The sequence below is a fragment of the Chinchilla lanigera genome, unplaced genomic scaffold (assembly GCF_000276665.1).
Source record: "Chinchilla lanigera isolate Chin_1 unplaced genomic scaffold, ChiLan1.0 scaffold00136, whole genome shotgun sequence".
Taxonomy (NCBI): domain Eukaryota; kingdom Metazoa; phylum Chordata; class Mammalia; order Rodentia; family Chinchillidae; genus Chinchilla; species Chinchilla lanigera.
The window spans coordinates 2,048,744-2,056,484 of record NW_004955537.1 but is presented as its reverse complement, the minus strand read 5'-3'; the positions used below and the strand labels follow the sequence as shown (position 1 = coordinate 2,056,484).

General features: G+C 44.4%; 1 protein-coding gene across 7 annotated transcripts in view; it reads left to right on the top strand.

Moving 5' to 3' along the window:
- Positions 1–7,741, top strand: part of Zmynd12 (zinc finger, MYND-type containing 12) — a 66,181-nt gene that overhangs the window by 31,043 nt on the left and 27,397 nt on the right. The window lies entirely within an intron of this gene.

Sequence of the window (7,741 nt, the reverse complement as noted above, 5' to 3'; positions counted from 1 at the left end):
AGAGATGGGTCAACTCTAGATGGGTCAACTCTAGAAATATGAGTATTAGCAAGGGCCAGATTAACTTTATCTAAGGCAATTTTAGCCTCTGGTGTAAGTGCTCCTGGAGAGGTGGGGGCTGGGTACCCCTTGAAAATGTGAAAGAGAGGACCCGAATCATGAGTAGTTAGCTTAAGAGCTGGGAAAAGCCAATTAATATTATCAAGTAAAGTCTGAAAATCAGTTAGGGTTGATGTGAACAGTTTGGGGTATAATATGTCTGTTGGATAAGGTGACACAAATATGAAAAAGTTGTCATAGCTTGTATCCTTTCAGAGGCCACCACCAAGCCTGTCATTATTTACATGTTATGTCAAATTTAAGCAACTGTTTAAACCTCAGTGTTCTCAGATTGCACTCCAAACCTTTATACCTATTTGTAAAATACTAAAGTTTTTTTTTTTATACCAAATGAATTTTAAGAATATAAAACAGGCAGTCAACATCATTAGGAATCAATAGAATACTAAAGACTTATAAAAACCTTTAAAATCAGTAGCATATCTTGTGTATATTAAGAAGAAGGCTGTAATTAAAACAAGACAGTTTTATTAGCTGTACAATCTAAAATGAAATTTTTGACTATAAGTCTAGAAGAACAAAGTTATCAATGAAAATATATTTCTTTTTTTTTTTTTTTTTTTGGTTTTTCTCCGGTACCGGGAGAAAATATATTTCTTGAGACAAGAAGCAAAGTCTTTACTTATGGGAAATATGTTTTTTTAAGTAATCTTTTAAAATACCCCCATTAATGTAAATCTTAGGAAATATGATTTTTTCAGCTAACGGCAAAACATTTTCTATCTTGAGGATTAAAACAGTCTCTTAAATCAATCACCTTGAGGGAAAAATGTAAAGGCTTTTTTGGTGCCAGTTGTAATGGAGAGAGAAAATGGCTGTATTCCCTGTGAGGTACAAGTTCCAACCTGTGACTCAACAAAGTTCTCAAAAGGCTGAGCTTGCCACCTGTGGCTCAATTAAAGTTCTCAGGCGTTGTAAAATGTCATGACCCCATAGATTGATTGGTATATGCGGGAGGACATGAGGTGAGAAATATCTAGAATGGCTTTTTGCATCCCTCCAGGTCAGCATGTAGCACCTTTGCTATGGCGAGAAATACTGCCCACACCCTGCAGACCTGCAACTGCCACATCTGGAGGCTATCCACACTTGTGTCTGGAGGCCCTTTAAAATATTTTTCCTTTAAATAATCAATTCCATCTATGAACCCAATAGGTGTCAGAAGATCCAAAATCCTTGGATCCTCTTTCCTTACTTATACATTTTTGTCAAGGGAAGAATGACCAATTGACTGGTAACAAGAGTCTGGGGTGATTTGAGTAGTGTTTAGAGTAAATTGTGAATCATAACCTTGATTTCTTTTTTTGTATTTGGGCTCCTGCCTCTGGCTGCAGTTTTGTTCCATTACTTTGGGACTGGGCGAGCTGCTGGCAGCAACTGGATCGATCTGCTTTACAGTGGGGATGGGCTCCATCGCTCGCACTCCCCCTCCACAGGGAACGCTGCGATCACCACCTCTGCAGCCACAGCTGCCGCTGGCTGACCCAAGGCACTGGGCGTACCGGCTGCCGCTCCCGCTTTGGCCGCTGGATGCCCCGCTGCTGCCGGGATTCCAAGTGCAGGCACTGCTTGCGCCATATAAACTTTAGGTGCCAGAAGTGCACACACGGGCAGCGGGGATTTTTGCCTGAGGCGTGCACTAGCAGCCACAGCTGGACAGAGCGCAAGGGCTCCTGGGCATCCGCGAAATCCCAGCTGAGTCTGCCTAGGACTGGAGCGAGGGGCCCTCCCTGCACCCAGCCTGTGCCTCTCCCTCAGGTGGCACCGCAACGCTCTGAGCTAGCCACACACAATTTAAAAGAATTTCTTTTTTGTCTCCCATAGTTTCTTCCTTGTCTGATTGAGCAAAGCTAGAGGATTTAAGCTCTATCGGTGGGACTGTTGTTCTGACCCCTTTTCCTGCATGGGACTCGATTTTAAAATAGTACTCCGAGCCAAATCCTTTGTGGTGGTCTTAAAAAGTAAGGTAAATACAGGAACCAAGAATAAAACAAACATTTTTATATACATCAGTGTACTTCTGTGGTTCTTGAGACTCTTTGTCCCATGCTTACACCCTTTTCCTTTTGGCTTCTTCTAAGCTTAGTTTTTCTTTATGTCTTCTCTTAAGTTTGTTTTATCTCTCTGGCCCTAGTGAACCTCCATCCCCAAGTTTTTACACCTGATGACCTGCCAGTACGGATGCACATCTGTGCTGAATGTTGACCTACCAATGCACTTCTCCCAGCTGTGGGCAAATGAGAAGGGACTCTCACCCACTTGTTTTTCCTTACCCAGGCCCCTGTTCATGCACCAGTTGCTGTGTCCCACACAGCTCTGGGTGTTTCCAGGGAAAAACGGTGAGAGGATGAAGAAATAAAGACAAGAGAGGAAAGCTGAGGTCAGGTGGAGCCCTTTCTCTCCTGATGGGAGGAAAGGAACTGCCCAAGAACTACAGAGCGTTTATTTATACACTCAGGAGGTTGATGTCAATATCAACCTCTCTGCCTAGCAACCTGTTTGCAAGCTGGAACAGCTTGTTTACATTGCTAGAGGAGCTCTGTGTTCTGGGGGCCAGGTTTGTCTTAGCCCTGCAGGTGTGATTCATCTCCAGCTTCAGCCGCTCCCTACACAGTCCCTCTGCTTCTTCCCATTTAATGAACTCTTAGTGTTCTTGAGCTCAGGTCTTAAGGGTTGTCAGCCTCTTGTCCAGAAACTTTCCCTTATCCCACAGGCCAGGTCAGATGTCTTTTTCTAATACTCTAATTCCTAAACTTTTTTTCCCTGAGCACTCACTCCATGAATAGCTATGTATTCATTGATGAGATTGTCTAAGTAATGTCTCTGTCCCCCACCATCCTATAAGCTCAGGGAGAACTGGCTCTGTGCCAGTACTTTTCATCACAATGTCTTCACATGCAGCAGAGAAGTTACACAAAAAATACTCTCAGTACTTGACCCCCCTAGGTAGCAGTATATGAGCATTTGTGGAATCTGAATCCTGCTCATAGGATTGCTTTGAGGGTTAAATAACTTCATGCATAATAATATGAAGGTGTTTTGAAGGCTGGAAAGTTATGTTGAAATGAAAGTTTTTACTACAATGCCAAGTCATTGATTTAAAACCTTGCTAACATGTTTCAAAGTCTAAATAAAACACATTTCATGTGCATATACTTTTTTCCTATCTTAGAGAGTCCTCTAGACGGGAGAGGAAAAATAATAGATATTTAGTCTTTCCTCTTCCTCCTTTTGCTCTTTGTCTTATAAAACTTTGGAATTTCAATCAAATAGAAATGGCATTTTCAGTAACACTTTAAGAAGAAACCGTGCTATTCATCATCCACTGCTATTGTCGAATTAGAGAAGCTGGGTTGAGATCTCCACTCTTTCTTTGCTGGTTGGGTGATTTTAGTCACCAAGCTATTTCTGACCTCAAGGCTAGAAGTCTTTCTGCATCGCACCTGGCTGGATTCTAGTCATCTCTGAAGAATGTGCTTGAATATCACCTTTTCAGAGGTTGGTCCCCTGATATCCAGAGTAGGTCCCTTCCTGCTATTTCTTGGTCACTATTCTGTTCACTTCCTCTCTTGTGAATCTATCACTTGCCTTGTGGTCAGAGGTTGTGTCTCACTGTGCACTGAGTATCTAGCACAGTGGAGACCCAGTAACTTATATGGTTGAACGAGTGAAATTTCTGTGAATTATCCTTCTGATGATTATTTCATAGGGATGTTAGCTCACTTGAATCACAGGTGCCGATGAACTTGCACAGAGCGGGGCAAACAGCAGGCTCCCAGTAAATGCTGGGTTTTTTTCTTCCCCTAGGCACCTTAGGGCTACAAGCTTCAACTCATTTGTTTCTACTGCATTTGACATTCCTTGACTTTCAGGACCAAGTCCTGAGAAATCTCCTCCCATGATGTCTCACAGACCTGCCACTAATCCAGTGTACACCTGTTGCCTCATCTTCCAAACAACTGCCACCGGCCCTTAAGTGGCATTTAGTCTGTGTATATATTATTAAGATCACCCTTCAGGAGAGCATCACTTCTTTCAGCAACTCTGTCTCCACTACATCCACTTACTCCCTCTGCCTTCCAGGCGGGCACTCTATGGAAGAAGCCCTCTTGAACTACCCACTCACTGGGCACAATCTTATTTCTGACTAAGCACTAGTGAGCTATCAGCAGCCTGTTCTCTTACCTTCCTCCTCCCTATTCCTGTACAGCTGATGCTTATTTAGATGTTGGTGCAGCTTAGCTTTAAGGCTTTCCTTCGGCTGCCAAACAGTTCATGGTTCTTTTGCTCCATTCAGATAGAAATCATGACTCAGCACAGTGAAGCTCTGCTGGTGGCTCCGGGCTCTGGGTGCCAAGAGCACTCAGCACTTCTCATTTCAGCTCTGGGCCCTGATGCCGCTGGCTGACACTAGTTCATGAGACACATCATTGGTCAACACTGCCAGTTGCTGGTCTCTGTGTTTCTTGCTGCCAGCAGCTGATGCCAGTTTGTGCCTGACACTGTCAACTGATTCTGACAATTGGATTGCTGTTCTTTGGCTGATCTTCATTTGATACCAGTCTCTGGAGCTCTGCAGTCCCCAGGATTTATTGCACTTTCTTTTAAAGTGACCACTCTGTCCGCAGGGACAAGAATCCTGAGTAGATTTATAGGACCTCCCAAGGCCACACTAAGAAGTAAATCATGAACAGAGTTACAGGACCACTCAAGTGAGGCTGTATTTGAACAAGACCTATGCTGCAGCACAGGGGGTTCAGCATACCAGTGAGCACTCCTAGACCAACTCCAGAAGTATGAGGGACTCCTGCAAGCCTCTGATTGGTCCAAATTTGAGCCTGCTGATTGCTCCAAATTGGTCTAACCTCAAGGCTTCTGATCCAAGCCTACTGACTGATACAAATTCAGTTCTGCTCAGTTTAAAATTGAACCTGCTGCAGTGAGAGCCAGCATCCTTCAAAGGAGGTGGGAGGTATCCAGGACAGCCACAGATGTTATAGCGATGGTTTAGGGGGACAGGGAGATGCCTACTGTTTGATTGACAGTGGTTATGTCTTGGTGAAAAAAGGTGGGACCCAAACTGGGGAATCTGCGGGAGGGCTGGCTGTGCTAATCATAGCTTTGGGGAGTTTCGGGGATTGGGGATATTTAATAATAAGCTCAGATAGCTCCCTGATCACTACCATGTTAAGGGTGGTTTACCCACCACTTCTCCAAAGAGCCAGCAGCATCTGGAATGGTCAGAGGCAGGGAGGCACACCACAGCTGACTGCTGACTACACCTTTATCAGAGTGGCTAGAGAACAGAGGAAGTAACCTGAGAAATGGTGGGAGGACAGAGGCAAGACGCCCCAGTGCCTCATGAGGGGAGAATGAAGTGAAGGTGGGGGACGTGATCGCTCTTGGCCAAACCACTCCCCTATCTGGCCATTGCAGAAAAAAGGGCAGAGTCAGGTGCTTCTCATCTGTCTTTGGCATTTCCTCCTTGAATGAGAACTTGATAGTGAAAAGTGAAATTTACAGTAGTTTTCAATGTCTTCTACCATTTTCCCCATTTAGTCTTAGCTAAGAGTCATTTCCTTCTTCAACTTTTGGAGGACTTTAAGCTTCTTGTTTTATAGACAAAGCCCATATAGAAGGTGTGACTTGCCATGTTCACATGAGGCAAGCGCACAGACTAAGGCCTCTTGCTTCTGTCTAGTATTTTCCCAATTTCATTTACACTTTGACCGTTAGTTGAGCAAGCTTACTTGCTTGTCTTCCTCTTCACCCCTCCTCCTCTAATTCAGTGCTATAAAATTATAAGTTGACTGAAAGAATGGTTTCACAGTTAGTCCACCTTCCATCACCATGACAAATACCTGTGGTACCTGCCTTACGCAGAGAGAAGGTTATTTGGACTCACTGTTGTGGTTTCAGCCTGTGATCAAGTCTACCCATTACTTTTAGGCCTCTGGTGGTGGCGAGGGTGAGAAACTCATCTTCATAGGAGCAGGTGGCCTAGAAAAGCCCTTTACCCCATGGCCAGGATATCAAAGAACAAGAGGAAGGTGCTGGAGTTCCATTATCTTCTTTGAGGAGACAACTCCAGTAACTCAAGGCCCCCCTCTTCAAGTTTCCACCACTTCCCAACAACTAGGTGTGGGAGAAAGGAGGAAGGAGCAGAAGGCTGGTGGATGGAGGGTTTGTGTTCTCGGCTCCTGGCCCGTTACTTTGCCACCTTTGCTGCAGCATTCATCACACAAAATGCTCCAGGGCAGAGTGCACCTCTTGCTCTGTGGACATTTTTTATTCAGTTCCGACACTTTCCCTAGGATGCAAGTACATAGATGGGCGGCTATTATGTGTCTTTACAGCTAAACAAAATGTTGTAAGGGTCAAAATTATACTTATAGAAAATTATACTTTAGAAATAAATATGTGACCATCTGCTATGGCCAGATAGGGGTGTGGTTTGGCCAGGAGCGATCATGTTCTCCTCTTCACTTCCTTTTCCCCCACAAGGGACAGAGACAGCTTGCCTCTGTCCTCCCACCACTTCTCGGGTTACTTCCTCTGTTCTCTGGCCACCCTGACAGGTGTGTCGGCTGTCAGCTGCGGTGTGCCTCCCTGCCTCTGGCCATTCCTTCCTCTTTCCTCCTACCTCACTTAGCGCCCGTGTGTTGTCCATTCTGGCCCCTCAGTGTCTCTCTCGAATCCACACAATCTCCATTGACTGACGTGGCTCACGCTCTTTTTGGTGCTTGGCGGAATTATTTCAAGTCTTCCAGTGAGCCTTCTACATTTCTCTCTTCTGCTCTCTCCTCCACATTGGTTCTGGAGGATCTCTCTAAATCTAAATCCAATTCGCTTCCCCTTTCTGAAAACCCCTCATTCTGTCTACAGGCGCTGAGCTCCGCTGCATGGCTTCCTAAGCCCTCCATGGCCTCCCCCTTGGCTGTGCCTTTAGCCTCATTTCCTGCCCTGCTGTCCTTAACGCTCTGCTCCAGCCCCGCAGGCTTGTTTCCACACGTGGCACGCTGTTTCGTACCTCTGAGTCTTTGTGTGACCAGTGCCCTCTGCTAGGGATCTCGCTTTCCTCTTATTTAACTGGAGAGCTATATTCTTCTTCACAACTGAGTACAGACTCAGCTGACCGTGACTGTTCCCGCCCATTGTCTCTCTGCGCCCTTTTCACAGAATTAAACATTGTCTGTTCACTGCCACTTCCAAACCTCACGTTGCTATCCTCAGGTTTATACTCCATAATGAATATATCATCTGAGTTTTTGTAGGTAATGGTTTTAATTCATCTTTAAATCCTTATCACTCTATGCCTGGTACATAAAAGATATTAAATTTGCATATATATGTTCATAAATTGAGATATAATTCACATACCATAAAATTCACTCTTTAAAGTACATGCTGTGGTTTTAGTATATTCACAAGGTTATGCAGCCAGCTCCACTATCTAATCCCAGAACATTTTTTTAACCATGAAAGCAACCATGTAACTATTGGCAATTTCTTCCAGTTAGTCATTTCCACTGCTTCTTGGGCTCCTAGCCACCACTAATCTGCTTTCTGTTTCTATAAATTTGCCTGTTTGAGCATTTCATATAAATGGAATCATATACTA